The sequence below is a fragment of the Somniosus microcephalus genome, chromosome 27 (genome assembly GCF_052327205.1).
Source record: "Somniosus microcephalus isolate GS21.2 chromosome 27, FLI_Smic_1.0, whole genome shotgun sequence".
Classification (NCBI taxonomy): Eukaryota; Metazoa; Chordata; class Chondrichthyes; order Squaliformes; family Somniosidae; genus Somniosus; species Somniosus microcephalus.
Window position 1 is genome coordinate 26,055,134 of NC_141013.1, and position 16,544 is coordinate 26,071,677.

The window sequence follows — 16,544 nt, forward strand, 5'->3', positions numbered from 1 at the left end:
CTGATTTGGCTTAAATTTGGGGGTTGCGTGATGGGTTAATTTATGATTTGCATCAGTCTGTACCTTTCCCAGCCATGAGAGCTGGCCACCTGCCATGTCTCTTATCAGAGGTGGAGACGAGTGTAATTGGACTCCTCCCTGCCCTGGCATATTTTGAATGACTTGCTTTATTTCGCAGATTAGACAATGTCTCCCATTGCCAGACACACAGTATGTCGAGAATGTTTGTATTTTTTTAACCTGTAGCAGATCAGCACTTTCCAATGGTATCCAGTAATTGCTGCTCCATGTACAAAGAAGAATTGGAAGCTGTCTTTGAACATTTTCTGGGAATTGCACAATACTGCCAAAGGATCCCAAGTTCACTTACTGGCATTAATTGATAACCAGAGACAGTTGTTGGCGATGCCACAATTGGCCTTGGTACTGGCCTAGGAAGGGGGGAAAAATTGTCCAGCTTTCCTGCTCCTGATTCCTGTCCCATGATCACTACTAGAAAAATGTCTTTATCTATATAGACATTGGGTAAGGATGGGCAGTGGATTCTGCTGCATTGTCCCATTACTGCCCCCTGCACCTCCCCATTTATGTCCATATCCTGGCTCCCACATTAAAGATGCCTGGGACAAGGTGTGTGGGGGTGGAGGGGGTGCTGTGGAGGTGAGGTTTGAAACTCTGAACTGACTGTTAGCTTAAAAACGAATCAGTCATTTCACCGCTGGATTCCAGAATTTAGCTTTTGCATGAAACCTATTACAGGTCAGGACCCTAGACAGAAATGAATGAGTTAAGTGCTCTATCAAAGGATTACAGTCCTAAGGCTTCCTTTCATGTTGCTGAACTGGAATAAATGTTTCTTATTCCAAGACTTTTCTTTAGTTAAAGAAATGATGCCCTTACAGCTGCAGACTTTGTTTTCCACTGACTCTAGCGATTTGATTTTTTAAAATTTCCTTGATGCCAAGTTGAACACCAGACGGCATGCACGGCAGTGACACAAGATCTCCATTGAGTGGTTCCTAGTAAAGCTTCACTGGTTTGCCATCTGAAGCCAGAGGTGGGCTTACTCATTTGGCTACATTGGGTTATCGTAGCTGTGTGTACAGTTGGGCCTAATGGCCTGATTCTGTGCTGTAGACTCTGTTAACCCTGTGTTAGTCTGGAGGGTGGGGGAGGGGAGGAGTGTGAACTGACGGCAATGGAAACCAGGCTTCGTTCTGTTATATGACGACTCCCTAATCCTTGTGGTGCAGTTGTTGACTGGGAGAGGGCACTGCTCTGTTTTATGTCCCTCCGGTGTCACTGTCACAAATTCTGATTGCTGAAATATTTTTGATCCATTATTTGGGTGCAGTGATTGATTAGGTAATTTTAAACCCGGTAGATGAGCATTGCAAATCGCCAAGCAGCAAGAACCAGCCAATCAAAGATTCCACCCCCCCCCCCCCCCCCCCCCAAACTAGTGCCAGCTGCTGTCTTGATTTTGAACTAACCCTAACCCAATTTATATCTGCATGAAATGTATATCCCTTCATAACACCTAAAATGGTTGACACGATTATTAAAATTACCCATACACTGTCTCCAATCACCTCAGTCATAATCCAGTTTTTTTTAATGTCTTTGAGCTTCAAAAAAATTATTTAGTAGAGATTTTTTTTAACTAGATTTTCTGCAAAAACAGAGGAAAGTGACTTGAAATACATTCTCAATCTTTTCCTGTAGTACAAAAATCTTTATCAGATATTGTCTGATGTTCCTAGAAATTGAAAATGAATACTGGTTTAGAAATGAAATATATCATGTGCCTGAAATAAGCTTTGAGAATTAAATACTGTATCTGCTTGTCTCAAAAGGCTTCCAAACGAAACAAAAACTCTTATCGTTAAGAATGCATGCTGAGAAATTTGGCAAACTGCATATGCTCAGTGCAGAGGTTGAAACCTCTCCAACTGGATTAAAAAAAAATCTCAAAACACTTGAAGACTGTTTGTTTGTGAACTGACAGCAATAGCTAGGAGTTACTGGCTGGTTATATAACTACCCCCTCACTGAAAGTTCAATCTAGTGTGGTCATGGTGTGGGATTACTGGAGTTAATTTGCAGTCAGTTACTGGGAGATGGCACTGCTTTATATTTCTAATATTTACATGTTGTGTAGTGTATGTCCCTCCACTGTCTCTAAATTGTCAGACTGCTTGTCCGACACAGTTCTAGATGAGCAAAAATTTTCTCCAATTAAGAATTGGGAAGACCGAAGCCATTGTTTTCAGTCCGCCACAAACTCCTAGCCACTGACTCCATCACTCTCCCTAACATCTGTCTGAGGCTGAACCACACTGTTCGCAACCTTGATGTCATATTTGACCCTGAAATGAGCTTCCGACCACACATCCGCAGCATAACAAAGTCCGCCTATTTCCACCTCTGTAACTTCGCCCATCTCCGCCCTTGCCTCAGCGCATCCGCTGCTGAAACCCTCATCCATGCCCTTGTCATCTCTAGACTTTACTATTCCAACTGTTGAAGTCTCGACTCTGAGTAAGACTCTGAAACAAACTGTACCATCAGATAAGCAAAGCTTTATTTTACTTGCATACAAGTGTATACAAGGAGAGAGCTGCCTGGACAAAGGCTAGGCCAACATCTCTAAAGGATATCAGTGAATGCAGCATATTTATACATTCAAACAAGCAAGCGTTCCATAGATTACGTGTAATGGTATTGTATCATCTTAAACACATTAAGAGTTTAAACAAGGACAATCAAAAGGTCAGCAGGACAGAAATGTCTTCAGACAAAGTTAGTTAATTATATTCTGTCAGGAGGTTTTGTTTGAATCTTGTTACCAAAAAATGATTTGCTCACTCATGTCTGATTATCATATTTATACAGTGAAGAACACAAGTTCAATATGATCATGTATAAAAGTTAGCTAGTCAACTCTGTACAAAGCTATTTCAGTATTCATGCAGATAAAGAGAAACGAGATTGACCTTTAACAGAATTGTTTTCATTCTTTGGCCAGATGTCATTAGCAGTCCGGTTACCCAATAGTTCTGCAATGTATTGTTCTGGCAGGTTGTGATTAACTTAATTGCAATAGGTCAGAAGATTACGTTAGTTGCTGCTGACTTGGTTTTAGTCCACAGGCAATGGTACAAAAATACATTAGATGTCAAGTATCCCATCATGCACTAGTAAGGGAAAAATCATATTTCCCCACAACGCACTCCTGAGTGGCCTCCCACATTCTACTCTACGTAAACTTGAGGTCATCCAAAACTCGGCTGCCCGTTTCCTAACTCGCACCAAGTCCTGTTCGCCCATCTCCCCTATGCTCGCTGACCTACATTGGCTCCTGGTTACGCAGCGCCTCGATTTCAAAATTCTTGTTTTCAAATCCCTCCATGGCCTCACCCCTTCCTATCTCTAATCTCCTTCAGCCCCACAAACCTCCCCCTGAGATATCTGCGCTCCTCTTGAGCATCCCTGATTATCGTTGCCCAACCGTTGGTGGCTGTGCTTTCTGTTGCCTAGGCTGTAAGCTCTGGAATTCCCTGCCTAAACCCCTCTGCCTCGCTACCTCTCTTTCCTCCTTTAAGACGCTCCTTAAAACCTACCTCTTTGACCAAGCTTTTGGTCACCTGCCCTAATTTATCTTTGTGGTTCAGTGTCATTTTTTGTCTTAAAATACTCCTGTGAAGCACCTTGGGATGTTTTACTATGTTAAAGGTGCTATATAAATTGTTGTTGTTGTATTCCACTGCGTAAGTGATTGGTTTTGGATTGCTTAAAATCTTCCTTGTTAAGCCAATGTTTGGCTATTTGGGTAACCAGATCAGCCCAAGTTCTTGAAGGGCTGAGGGTTCAAAGTAAACAATTTAATGCACATATTAATAGGCTCAACAATTCAGTGTTTTATTTAATTTGGTGAAATATGTAGTTTTTCTATTTTGTTTACAAACCCTGGAAATGGCAGTTGAGGAGGGGGAGAAATGTTATTTCAAAAAGCATTTGTGATTTCAATTAATGTACAAACTGACTACGAAATTGGTCCATTATTAAATGTTTACTTGCAGAATCATCTTGTGTCACAGAAAGTGTCCCATATACAAGATTTTTAATATCTATCTTTCTGTAGAGATTTATTTTGTTCTGTAATGACCAGAACTAGTTCCCATTTTTTTTATTGACCACTCAATTCTTCAGTCCTAAATTTGCCTATTTATGATTAATGTCGCAGAGCTCTTTTGCACAAAGAATAAGAACAAAGGGAATGGACTTCTAGTGGAAAAGAAGACCCTAAAACATGCTGATTCTGTGATGCGATGCGATTGTAGGTTCTTCCTGGCTGGACAATCTTGGGATGGGATGAATGGTCTTCCTCCTCCATTGCTATTTTGTGACCCTTTTTTAATTGTTCTTGAAATCCATTTTATAAACCCAAATTCAACCTCCACTTGTGTACTCTATTAAAAGATTGTCTCATGGGAGGCAGTGAACATTTTTTTTCAGTTCAAAAGCCAGCTCCGCACTAAAGCTTTGCACTTCACTCCCACGTCATCCTGTGTTTGTGAGAGCGGCAACATGTTGAACATTAATGTAGGAACAGTGTGATGACCCGTGACCCTGATGTGAAGAAATAGAAACTCAAATCTCAAAATTTGATTTAATGTTGTTTTGTTCCTAAGGAAGTCATAGTTAGATTTAAAAATAGTATTTCAAATCTTAATGTGTTTATAGCATATCAGACTGAAGTATCTATGTGAAAGCTGAGAAATGTAGAGGAAAATCAAAGTTAAGGTGTCGGCCATGGCTCCATTGGTAGCGCACTCGCTTCTGAGTCAGAAGGTCATGGGTTCAATCGCACTTCAGAGACTTGAGCACATAATCTAGCCGACATCCCAGTGCAGCACTGAGGGAGTGCTGCACTGTCAGAGGTGCCATTCGAAGGAGAGCAGGGCAGCTCTCCTGTGTCCTGGCCAATATTTATCCCTAAACCAACATTTTTTTAAGAAAAAACAGATTATCATCTCATTGCTGTTAGTGGGACCTTGCTGCCTTTCCCTGCATTACAACAGTGACTACACTTCAAAAAATATTTACAATAATTGGCTGTAAAACATTTTGGGATGCCCTGAGATTGTTAAAGGTGCTATATAAATACAAGTTCTTTTCTTTTCAAAGCAAGGAGTTTGGTACAAATGTAACAGCAGGAAGGAGGAGGAGGTGTTAAAGAATGGAGACTTTTAGGTGTAAATGTCTGCAAATGGATTAAAATCTAAATTTTAACAAGTTTTGGACAAATGCTTTTACCTTGATCCAAAGTGGTTTCCACCCCCACCCCCCCCCCCCCCCCCCAACCCAAGTCAACACTGCTGTGTGGGCATCATTAATCACGTGGGTCAATGGAAGCACTTGGTCAGTTATGCTGTGAAGAATTTGCCATTTTAATTTGAGTTAATGTCAACTACAGAACTGGCTTGAAACTTGCAGGTTGCTGATAGTATTAAGTCATTTATAAAAAAAAAAAAAAAAAGTTATTTTGCTATTCATTCTTGGTTGCTGATGTGTTTAGGCCTTGGGGATAGTGGAATAGCAGTAAGGTGGGGTTCCAGTGCTGCAGCCTGCCCTGAGATCTGGCAGTGAGTCATTGCAAGGATGAAGTTGGAAATATTAATTCAGTGCCAGTCTGAGACCTGCTTCTTTGACTTGTGTGTCTCTTAATGCGCTCTTTCCTTTTGAGGGCTGGGAGTTTTAATTTCTGTTTTGGGGAATTCTTCTTTTCTCCCTCTAACCTCGCTCGCCACCCTGTTTCCAGCCCTATTGCAGAGTGCAAGGAAAGTGGGGCAAGCTGGAAACTTGAGTGAGAACACTGCCATCTTTTCAGTCTGCCTGGCCCACTTATCACTGACCTATTTTATGGCAGATTACAGTATCAACAATGTGAAATTGAGACACATTGGTTTCAAAGAATAATCATTTTGGTTTTTAAACTGAGCTTAAGTAAATGCTTTGCCTGCTTATGCAAGGAGTATGTGGTTGGTGGGTGTGATCAGCTTTAAGTTGGTTTGTGTATTGCTGTATTATATGGGCAGACTTTGCCCAGTTACACTTACTGCACCAGCTGTGAAGCAAGAGAACCTGGTTAAGTTTTTAAAAATATATATCCTCCACCTTTTCCTGTGGTCAAAGCAAACTCCTGTGTGTGTCTGCAAATTAGAATACCACCTGAAACATGCACTGTCTTGAACTAGCAATTCTGAGCAGCAGCAAAGATCCCACTGAATTCAAAGTTTCCTTGATTCTAAGCTGAATGCAAACACTGGAGTCTTGTCTTGGTTTGCCGATGGTCTGCTGACTTTGTCCTGTTTTTTGATGCCAGCGGTTTCAGATCAAAAGGAAGCGGTTCTGAGTCATTGGCAGCACCCTCGTCTCCAAGTCAGAAGGTTGCGCGTTCAAGCTTCCCAACCAGGATTTGAACACACAATCTTTGCTCATTAATTGCCGTGCTGAGATGGTTGAGGCGCTCCATGAAATGCTGAGGTGGCAGCGATGACTGAAATTCCATCCTTTTTGGAGGAGATGTTAAACCTGCCTCCTCGGGTGCATGGTGCTATCTGGAAAGGGCCGATGGTGGGGTTGCTATTCTACAAGGATGAAATCAAATGGACCTTTTCCAAATGAGGTTTTTTAAAGTGATATTGGAGAATGGACTTGAGTTAAGAAAGGGAGAGGAGTTGGTGCAGCCCCTGCCTGCAAAGGGTTATGATTCACAACCACCCCAGAATCAGAAAACCAATTCTGGGTTTTTGCCTCTTCCAGTGAAGCTCGGCCCTCTTCCGTTTCCAGTTGTTAAACTTGATGAAATCTTTTAACAAACAAACACGCTGATGTTATCATCTGAGAGATTTTCCCATTTCAGACATAATTGAGAACCTGTGGCACAAGGTTCATCAGTGTTGTTGCTGTGATCCACATCAATAAAGCACAGATTGAAAATGTAATTGGCTATTGTGTAGTATGAATGGAATACAGTTTCCATCCAATAGTGCTGGTCATACCAGGCCTGCCTGCTCATGGGAAATAAATTCTATTCCATACCTCGCCATGAGGGTGAAATTCGTTTTTGGTGACGGCAAATTAGCAGCCTCTTCCATTGAAGTTGGTGGAAAAGAAAAGCAGACTGCCGATTCGTTATCTCCCATTTTGTGCCAAAGACCAATTTCACCCCCATGTCTCCTACCTGCTGATGGAAGCTTTTTGCTTTTGAGTTACCCACCTGCAAGAAGTTTGTTTAACCAGTTTCTTTCCTCTCTGCTTCCTTTTATTTTCTCTTGGAAGGTAGATGGAGTATAGTTCCATGGCTGTCTTCTGTTAACTAGGTGTTCTTAATGTGTAAGCCTAAATGGTGTGTGTTGATAACCTCGTCAACCAAGGGGCCATCACGGCTGAATCCGAACCCAAACCTGCTCCAATGCCCACACTTGCAGGTGTTCCTGGTTACTGAGTGGGAACTCTGGGTGACTTCTCTCTAGTCCACTAGTGCTTGCACTGCACCTTGGCTGATTTTGATTTGAGCTAATTCAGCAAAAGAGTGGGACCTTTTCCAGTCTTTTATTGCTCAGTTAAACAGCCTTTACCAATGGAGACATCCTACCTTTGGTGAGCAACAGCTGAAGGCCTAATCTGTAGAGCTGGGGCCTTGAGTGCCTAATCCAGCCAATATCTGTGATTCCCACTTGGCTTATGACTAATGCGGCAGCTCTTTCCTAAAGGCCTGTTGAGCTCCTTGTTAAATGCAGTTTATGCCTGTAATAAATAAGTTGGAACACTGATTAGCTGAAGAGCCCTTGGAAGAAGTTTTACCGAAGCCATTTTAGATGCTGGAGGGAATAGTGTGTGGAGGCCAGACGTTGGAGGGAGAGTAAGTGGAAGAGTTACACTCCTATTAAAGTGGGCACAAGTACAAAAGTCCAGCCTGCCACTTTTTTTTTCTTGAGCAGGGAATGGTGCGTGGCACAAGACTAGCCGACAAAGGAGAGGATAACATGAAGTAAGATGATCGACAATGTAGGTTCACATACTACAGTTACCTGGATGTATTTTCAACTGGTGTAGAAATTGTACCCTGTCTGTTCACAAGTTGATTAAAAAATAAATTTAAATAGAAGTTCATGTACAAAAGGTGTAACCAGCTTCAACAACTGTGCTTATCTTTAAATAAACATCCACACCTTTTCCAGTTTAGATGTCACTTTATGGCTGAAGATTGTTTACTTCTACCTAGAATATTAAATTAAATTGTAGCCGTTCTGCCTGGTGTGGAGGATCAGCACAGGCTGGTAGAACACTGCCTGCACATGGGGCCAGATACAATAATGCCATGTGCCAGGACGGTGAATGCCTTCCGAAGAGGAAACCTCCATCACCACTCTACCAAGGTTTAGATTTTTCTCTGGGCTTGAATTTGTATTTCAGACATAAATAGCAGTATTAAAATCCTGGTGGATTTAATGGTTTTATGTATTTAAAAAAAAAAACTTACTGATTAGCCAGTTTATCATTGGGCTTTATCATTAAGTCTTTACACTCTTCGCAGACACCATTACAGCTTAACTCTGGATAAAGTGATATTAGAATTGCATTACTACCACATCTAGAGATTTACTGGCCAGTGTTGGTAGGTTTAGTGCAGTGGAACAAACATTAACAGCAAAATTTTATGCCTACATTTTCCATATTAATAGATCTCCTTTTTGTGGCGTTGCTCAGTTAGTCCAGGATACGGACCCAGGGAATGGAGGAGTCTGGTGGGGAATGGAGCACGGGCCCAGGGAGTGGAGGAGTCTGGTGGGGAATAGAGCACGGGCCCAGGGAGTGGAGGAGTCTAGTGGGGAATGGAGCACGGGCCCAGGGAGTGGAGGAGTCAGGTGGGGAATGGAGCACGGGCCCAGGGAGTGGAGGTGTCTGGTGGTAGATTAGGTTAGAAAAGAAAAAAGACTTGCATTTCTATAGTGCCTTTCGCAACCTCCAGACATTCCAAAGTGCTTTACAGCTAATTAACTACTTTTTGAAGTGTCGTTACTGTTGTAATGTTGGAAATGTGGCAGCCAATTCATGCACAGGAAGATCCTACAAACAGCAATGTGATAATGACTAGATAAGGGTTGATTTTATTATCTGGCAATTGGGAGCAGTGAAATCCGGGGGGGAGGGGGAGGGAAGTGTTCCTGCAGTGACTGGTGAGTGGCAGAATTAAAGAAAGAGAATTTGTGTCTACAAAGTGCCTTATGTCCTTGGGACATCCCAAAGTGCAGCCAATTTGTGCACAGCAAGGTCCCACAAACAGAAAATGAGAAATGATGCAGTTAATGGTTGTATTCTTTTAGTGGTGTTGGTTGCGAGAAGACTGCATGTTGGCAAGAGGTGGAGAACTCCCTGCTCTTTTTGAAGGGTGCAGTGGGATCCTTTACATCCACCTGAAATGAGCAGGCAGGCCTTGGTTTAACATCTCATCCAATAGATGCCACTTGTAATAATGCAGAGCTCCCTCGGTACTGCAGTACCGACCTAGACACTACTGAAGTCTGGCTTGAACCCAGAACCTTCTGACTTGTGTGACCGTGCTACCAGCTGAGCCTAGCTGGTTCTTTAACTGTAGCATGTTTGCACTATTGTATATTATAAACCCTTGATGTGGTTATATTTTGTTTTTCCAGTCTATTTATATTTTTATTCTGTTGTTTGGTGCTAGAAAGTCATTGAATGGGAGAGGAAGGTAGTTTTACAAACCGCATGGTAAGTGAGTGACTTTTTTGCTGTCCATCCTTTTTTAAAAATAAAGATCCATCTATATGTTGTGCCTCTGCTCCAACAGGTTTTCATTAGACTCTGAATCATTAGAAATTTACAGCATGGAAGGAGGCCATTCGGCCCATCGTGTCTGCACTGGCCGACAGAGCTATCCAGCCTAATCCCACTTTCCAGTTCTCTGTCCGTAGCCCTGTAGATTACGACACTTCATGTGCACATCCAAGCACTTTTTAAATGTAATGAGGGTCTCGGTTTCTGCCTCTACCACCCTTTTCAGGCAGTGAGTTCCAGACCCCAACCACCCTCTGGGTGAAGAAATTTTCCCTCAAATCCCCTCTAAACCTCCTACAATTACTTTGGCCCTGATTTTCGGCTTGTGTGGGGAATGGTCGGATTTCCCCGAATGTGGGGTTTCTGACAGTGTCAGCCAGCTCCATGCAATTTTCCCTCAAGTGGCCAATTAATTCCCAGCATGTGGGAAGCCTTGCTAATTGTTCAATTCGAGTCAGAAATCCCCACAGTATGATGTCGTCATTCGTGGTGCTTCCAAACGAACCACACAGGATGGCAGAGGAGCCTGCAGCAGCTGTGTGTAGTGCCAGACCCCGAGCTGCCTTCAAATTCGATGAGGCTTCACTGCAGGCATTATTAGATGGGATTAGGGCCCACAGGGAGGTCCTCTTCCCTAGGTCAGGGAGGAAGAGGCCTCCCACTGAGACCAATGCTGCATGGATGCAGGTGTCAGCAGATGCCAGCTCGCTGGGAGTCACCAGAAGAACCTTGGCATTACATCTCTATCTCCTTCCTTTACTCCCCCGCCCCCACCCCCCCACAGTACCATCCAGAGCCCCTGTCCTCACTGTGGCGGAGGAAGAGGCTGTGCAGCCAGACTTCTCAGAGGAAGCTCCAACCTCAGGGCGCAGCGTCAGCAGAAGTAAGTGCACCCAGCACCAGCGCTGACACTCACACCTCAGGGGGACCTTCGGGACATAGAGTAGTGTTGTCAACTGGTGTTTCACAGCTCACGAGTGAGCCTCAGCAGATTCTGGAGACAGGGACAGCAGTGGAGAGTCCTCGTCGGAGGGCGCAGGACTCTGCCAGCTCCGCTCAGCTGCACTGCATGTCGACCCTCTGCCTCTGGGTCCATCCGCAAGAGAAGAGGTGATGGATCTCCATGCACAGATGCAGGAGTCTCTGGCAGGTTTTGTCTCCAGGGTCGCTGCGAGTGTGGAGCGAATGGAGGAGTCCATAGCGACCATGAGCAGAGCCTTTGTGGAGTCATTAGTGCATGAACGCATCACCATGGAAAGGTTGGCAACCTCCATGCAGGAGATAACTCGCCAGGGTACGGAAAACATGGTGAGTGCTCATAAGAGAATGACATCTCTTGGAGCGTTGGCCATCTGTTGAACAGAGAAACCAGATCCTCATGGAAGTACTTCTGAGTAGGACTGCCAGTGCAGATACGGGTCCCTATGGCCCCCTAAAGCGCAGCAAGGTGCTCTCAAGTCACTTCCAAGTGCTGGCCCCTTCTGGCCTGTGCAGCTTCAGGTGAGTGAGCAGCAGCCTGGTGTTCATCATGCTGTTCCTGGTTCTGCTGCTGCCACCTCTGCTGCTGGAGATCCTCTAATGGCAAGAAGGGAAGGAAAAAAAGGCTTCTCGTAGATGCCTCCGCTGAGGAAGTGCTGACTGAGGGTGGCGAGAGGGGCTTCCCAGGAGATCGCATTGGAGAAGTGTGTGAGGCACCAACCTTCCACAACTGTGCCCAAACCTGCAACAACAAGGTCCTTCAACATACAAGTGCTGGCCCTTTAAATCGCAGCTTCTCCTTACCTGCAGCTGACAGCTAGCAAGCTTCACGCCAGCTATCAGCAGCGGGGTTCCCCGCAGGCGGGTTTCAGGTGGGGAAAGCCCCAAAGTCGCAATGGCACGGGAAAATCAACTTCAAGCAGATAATTGCTTGTTAGTGTTCAGACGACCAGTCCCCGTCAGCGGCGGGCGGGGCACGGGGAAACGGCGGTCCGAAAGTCGGACGGGGTGGGGAAATCAGGCGGGGGGGGTCCCGGTCCCGCCCCGCCCTTTTGCTGATTTTCGGCCCCCGGCTGCATGAAAAGCCGCCCGACAGCGGTCAGAAAATCGGGGCCTTTAAATCTATGCCTCCTGGTTGTTGACCACTCTGCTAAGGGAAATAGGTCCTTCCTGTCCACTCTATCTAGGCCCCTCATAATTTTATACACCTCTAAGGTCTCCTCTCGGCCTCCTCTGTTCCATAGAAAAACAGACCCAGCCTATCCAGTCTTTCCTCATAGCTAAGATTCTCTACTCCTGGCAACATCCTCGTAAATCTCCTCTGTACCCTCCCTAGTGCAATCAAATCCTTCCTGTAATGTGGTGACCAGAACTGCACGTAGTACTCTAGCTGTGGCCTTATTAGTGTTTTATACAGTTGAAGCATAACCGCCCCCCCCCCCCCCCCCTGCTCTTGTATTATATGCCACGGCTAATAAAAGCAAGCATTCCATATGCCGCCTTAAACATCTTATCTACTTGGCCTGCTACCTTTAGGGATCTGTAGACATGCACTCCAAGGTCCCTTTGTTCCTCTACACTACTTGGTGTCCTACCATTTAATGTGTATTCCCTTGCCTCGTTAGCCCTCCCCAAATGCATTACCTCACACTTCTCCGGATTGAATTCCATTTGCCACTGTTCTGCCCACCTGACCAGTTCATTGATATCTTCCTGCAGTGTAGTTTTATTCTTCATAATCAACCACACAGCTGATTTTAGTATCACCTGCAAACTTCTTAATCATACCCCCTACATTTAAGTCTAAATCATTGAGATATACCACAAAGCAAAGGACCTAGTACTGAGCCTTGTGGCACCCCACTGGAAATAGTCTTCCAGTCACACACACACCATCAACCATTACCCTTTGCTTCCTGCCTCTGAGCCAATTTTGAATCCAACTTGCTACTTTGCCTTGGATCCCATGGGCTTTCACTTTTGTGACCAGTCTGCCATGCGGAACCTTGTACATCAAATGCACTACCCTCATCGACCCTCCTTGTTACCACCTCAAAATATTCAATCAAGTTACTGTAGTCAGACACAACCTTCCTTTAACAAATCTGTGCTGACTGTCCTTGATAATCCGTGTCTTTCTAAATGAAGATTTATCCTGTCCCTCAGAACTTTTCCAGTAATTTTCCCACCACCGAGGTTAGGCTGACTGGCCTGTAATTACTCAGTTTATCCCTTTCTCCCTTTTTTAAACAAAGGTACAATGTTAGCAGTCCTCCAGTCCTGTGGCACCGCACCTGTAACCAGAGAGGATTGGAAAATGATGGTCAGAGCCTCTGCTATTTCCTCTTTTGCTTCTCTTAACAACCCGGGATACATTTCATCCTGGCCTGGGGATTTATCCACTTTCAAAGCTACTAAACCCCTTAATGCTTCCCCTCTCTTTATTTCAGCTAATATTTCACACTCCTCCCTGATTTGCAATGTTTGCATCGCCCCTCGTGAAAACACGCAAAGTATTCATTAAGATGGGGAGCCTTTGGTTGCGTTCTGAGAATTGTAGTCAGCTACCTGTGTGTCAGCCAGTGGCTCAGTGGGTAGCAATCTCGCCTCTGAGTCAGAAGGTTGTGGGTTCTGTAATGTGTATATACCTTTTTTAAGGGGGGAACTATCTTTTACAGCTCATGTATACTGCAGTACCAGCAGTGACCACACCTGTATATAGCACTGAGTAGTAATCTGTACAGATCAGTTCCACTGAGCCACGTTGAGTAAACACCTGTTGTACCGTTCTCCTACAGTCTGTCTTATTATACACGGACACAACAGGTTCAAGTCCCACTCCAGAGACTTGAGCACAAAAATCTAGGCGGACACTCCAGTGCAGTACTGAGGGAGTGCTGCACTGTCGGAGGTGCCGTCTTTTGGATGAGACTCCGGTGGATGTAATGGCACTATTTCAAAGAAGAGCAGTGGAACTATCCCTGGTGTCTTGGCCAATATTTATTCCTCAATCAACATCACTAAAACAGACTATCTAGTCATTATCAAATTGCCGTTTGTGAGAACTTGCTGTGCTTAAATTGGCTGCCAATTTTCCTACATTACAACAGTGACTACACTTTTAATAAAAAAATAAAAATAAAAAAAGTACTTAATTGGCTGTAAAACACTTTGGGACATCTGATGGTCGTGAAAGGCGCTATATAAATGCAAGTCTTTTTCCTTTTTACCTGGTTGGGTCTCTTCAGCCAAGAAAGCCTTTTTAAAATTCAAGAAGGGCAGGCCTCAGAGGAAGAATGGGAGAGATTTCAAAAGGCGTGAATCTGAAATGCATAACTTGAACATGAAACAATAACATTTTTTTCTTGAAACCTTGTATTTAATATTAGGCCCTTGAGTTACTGAGCAAATAGGATGGCAGCAGAAAGTATTTTCAGTGGTTACTTTTTTACTAGTTCTTTACGGACTTTCATACCTTCTTGGACCTCCTTGGTACTTTTGCTGACTGTTCATTTGTAGGTTCAACACCTGTTCAGTCGTGCTTTATTGCTGTTTACGAATGACATTTGAGCCAATCCGATACAGATGTGTTGTAGATGCATGACTTTCATTTTACAGATGTACACAATCATTTTTTTTAATCCTAAAGCTGGGAGAAAAGGTTTCCTTTTAAGTTAAAAGCAAAATACTGCGGATGCTGGAAATCTGGAATCAAAGCAGAAAATGCTGGAAATACTCAAGTCAGGCAGCATCTGTGGAACGAGAGTTAATGTTTCAGGTCAATGATCCTTCGTCAGAATTGGAAAAAGCTGGAGATGGAGCAGGTTTTTAAGCAAGGGCAGGGCCATGGAAAACGGAGGGGAGGAACAAAAGGGAAGGTCTGTGATGGGATGGAAGGCAGGAGAGATTGAGAGAAAAGGGATGATCGAAACATAGAAACATAGAAGATAGGAGCAGGAGTAGGCCATTCGGCCCCTTGAGCCTGCTCCACCATTCAATGAGATCATGGCTGATCGTCCAAACTCAGTACCCTGTCCCTGCCTTCTCCCCATATCCCTTGATCCCTTTAGCCTTAAATATATCTAACTCCTTCTTGAATATATTTAATGAATTGGCCTCAACTGCCTTCTCTAGTAGAGAATTCCACAGGTTCACCACTCTCTGGGTGAAGAAATTCCTCCTCATCTCTGTCCTAAATGGCTTGTCCCTTATTCTTAGACTGTGACCCCAGGTTCTGGACTCCCCCGCCATCAGGAACATCCTTCCTGTGTCTAGTCCTGTTAGAATTTTAAGTTTCAATGTGATCCCCTCATTCTTCTGAACTCGTGAGTATAAGCCCAATCGACCCAATCTCTCCTCATACGTCATTCCTGCCATCCCAGGTATCAGTCTGGTGAATCTTCGCTGCACTCCCTCCATGGCAAGAACATCCTTCCTCAGATAAGGCGACCAAAACTGCACACACTACTCAAGGTGTGGTCTCACCAAGGCCCTGTACAACTGCAGCAAGACATCCTTGTTCTTGTACTCGAACTCTCTCGCTACTGTAAAGTCTGTGGGTTGTGCAGTTAATTACGACACAGACTTCAGGAGTAACATACAACAGGACTTTACTATTCGAAGGTCAGGGCGAATCTGCCCTATAAATCATGCCACAGCACTTATATACCGGTGTGGTCACCGTCGGTATTACCGTATACAGAAGCCAAACAAGTAGTGCCACACCTAAAATAGTTCTCTTAAAGGTGAACGGTTACATACAATAGTCTCTTAAAGGTAGACGGTTACATACACTACAATCCTCCCTTTTTAGCTTACAACATACTATTTCTCATTAACATACATATATTCAACTTCAGGTAAACAATTTACAGATATAGTCTCTGTGGGAAACAGTTCACAGGTTCAGTCTCTGTGGGAAGAGTGTATAGATTCAGTCTCTAGTCTTGACTCGGTCCGAACAACATCGCTGTGGTGTAGCCGGTTCACATTGCTAGCGTGACTCCTCCACTAGTCTTCCTCTTGACGTAACAGCTTCAACTCCCGTCCTGCTGAACCAGCAATGCTGACTTTTACAAACAGCTGTATTGCCTTGGTAATTTTTCTTACTTTCCAACTGATTTATCTCCCTTTGTAGGGCCTACGTGCATGATCTGGTAGGAGTGATAATGATTTTGATGGTTATCATCTTCTGCTTTTTCTTTTCTGCTTCTTGGAGACTCTCGGGGCTCCCTTATCAGCTGCCAGCTGTAGCGCCACCATCTCTCTATGTTCCTTAGACTTTAAGTGCTTCATCCTGATTTCTGCACTTTGGGAGTTTTCATCACAAGCTGGGCAGACCAGATCCTCGTAATATTCAGTGTCACTCAACAGGTCATGGTAATATTCGGCGTCGTCCTGAGCTAGTCTAGCGAGAGGGCCTGCTACTTCTTCCGTACCCAACTGGACGTTAGCCGACTGTTGTTCCCTCCCTAGACATCTTTCCTGAAGAGACTTCTTCATGCGTTCATATTCATCCCGCTCTTCCTGGGTTTCCTGCCAATCCTTCACTAATGACCTCGTTTGTGATTTCAATACTTCCCCTTCCCTCGGGGATTGATTGATCAGGCGATTCAATCCTTCTACTGGAGCAGCTGTTTCAACATTCTGCTGTTCACATTGATGTGATTCAGCGTACTTTTGGCATCCCTGTAAAA

The 16,544-nt window shown here is 44.2% G+C and overlaps 1 protein-coding gene across 9 annotated transcripts in view; it reads left to right on the forward strand.

Moving 5' to 3' along the window:
* Positions 1–16,544, forward strand: part of rab27a (RAB27A, member RAS oncogene family) — a 121,175-nt gene that overhangs the window by 44,499 nt on the left and 60,132 nt on the right. The window contains exon 1 of one of the 9 annotated variants that reach the window (XM_085968782.1): positions 9,786–9,804. The exons of the other annotated variants lie outside the window; for them this stretch is intronic. The gene's annotated coding sequence lies outside the window, so the exon portion shown is untranslated. Of the gene's footprint in view, positions 1–9,785; positions 9,805–16,544 lie in introns of those variants that run through there. 9 annotated transcript variants of the gene reach the window in all.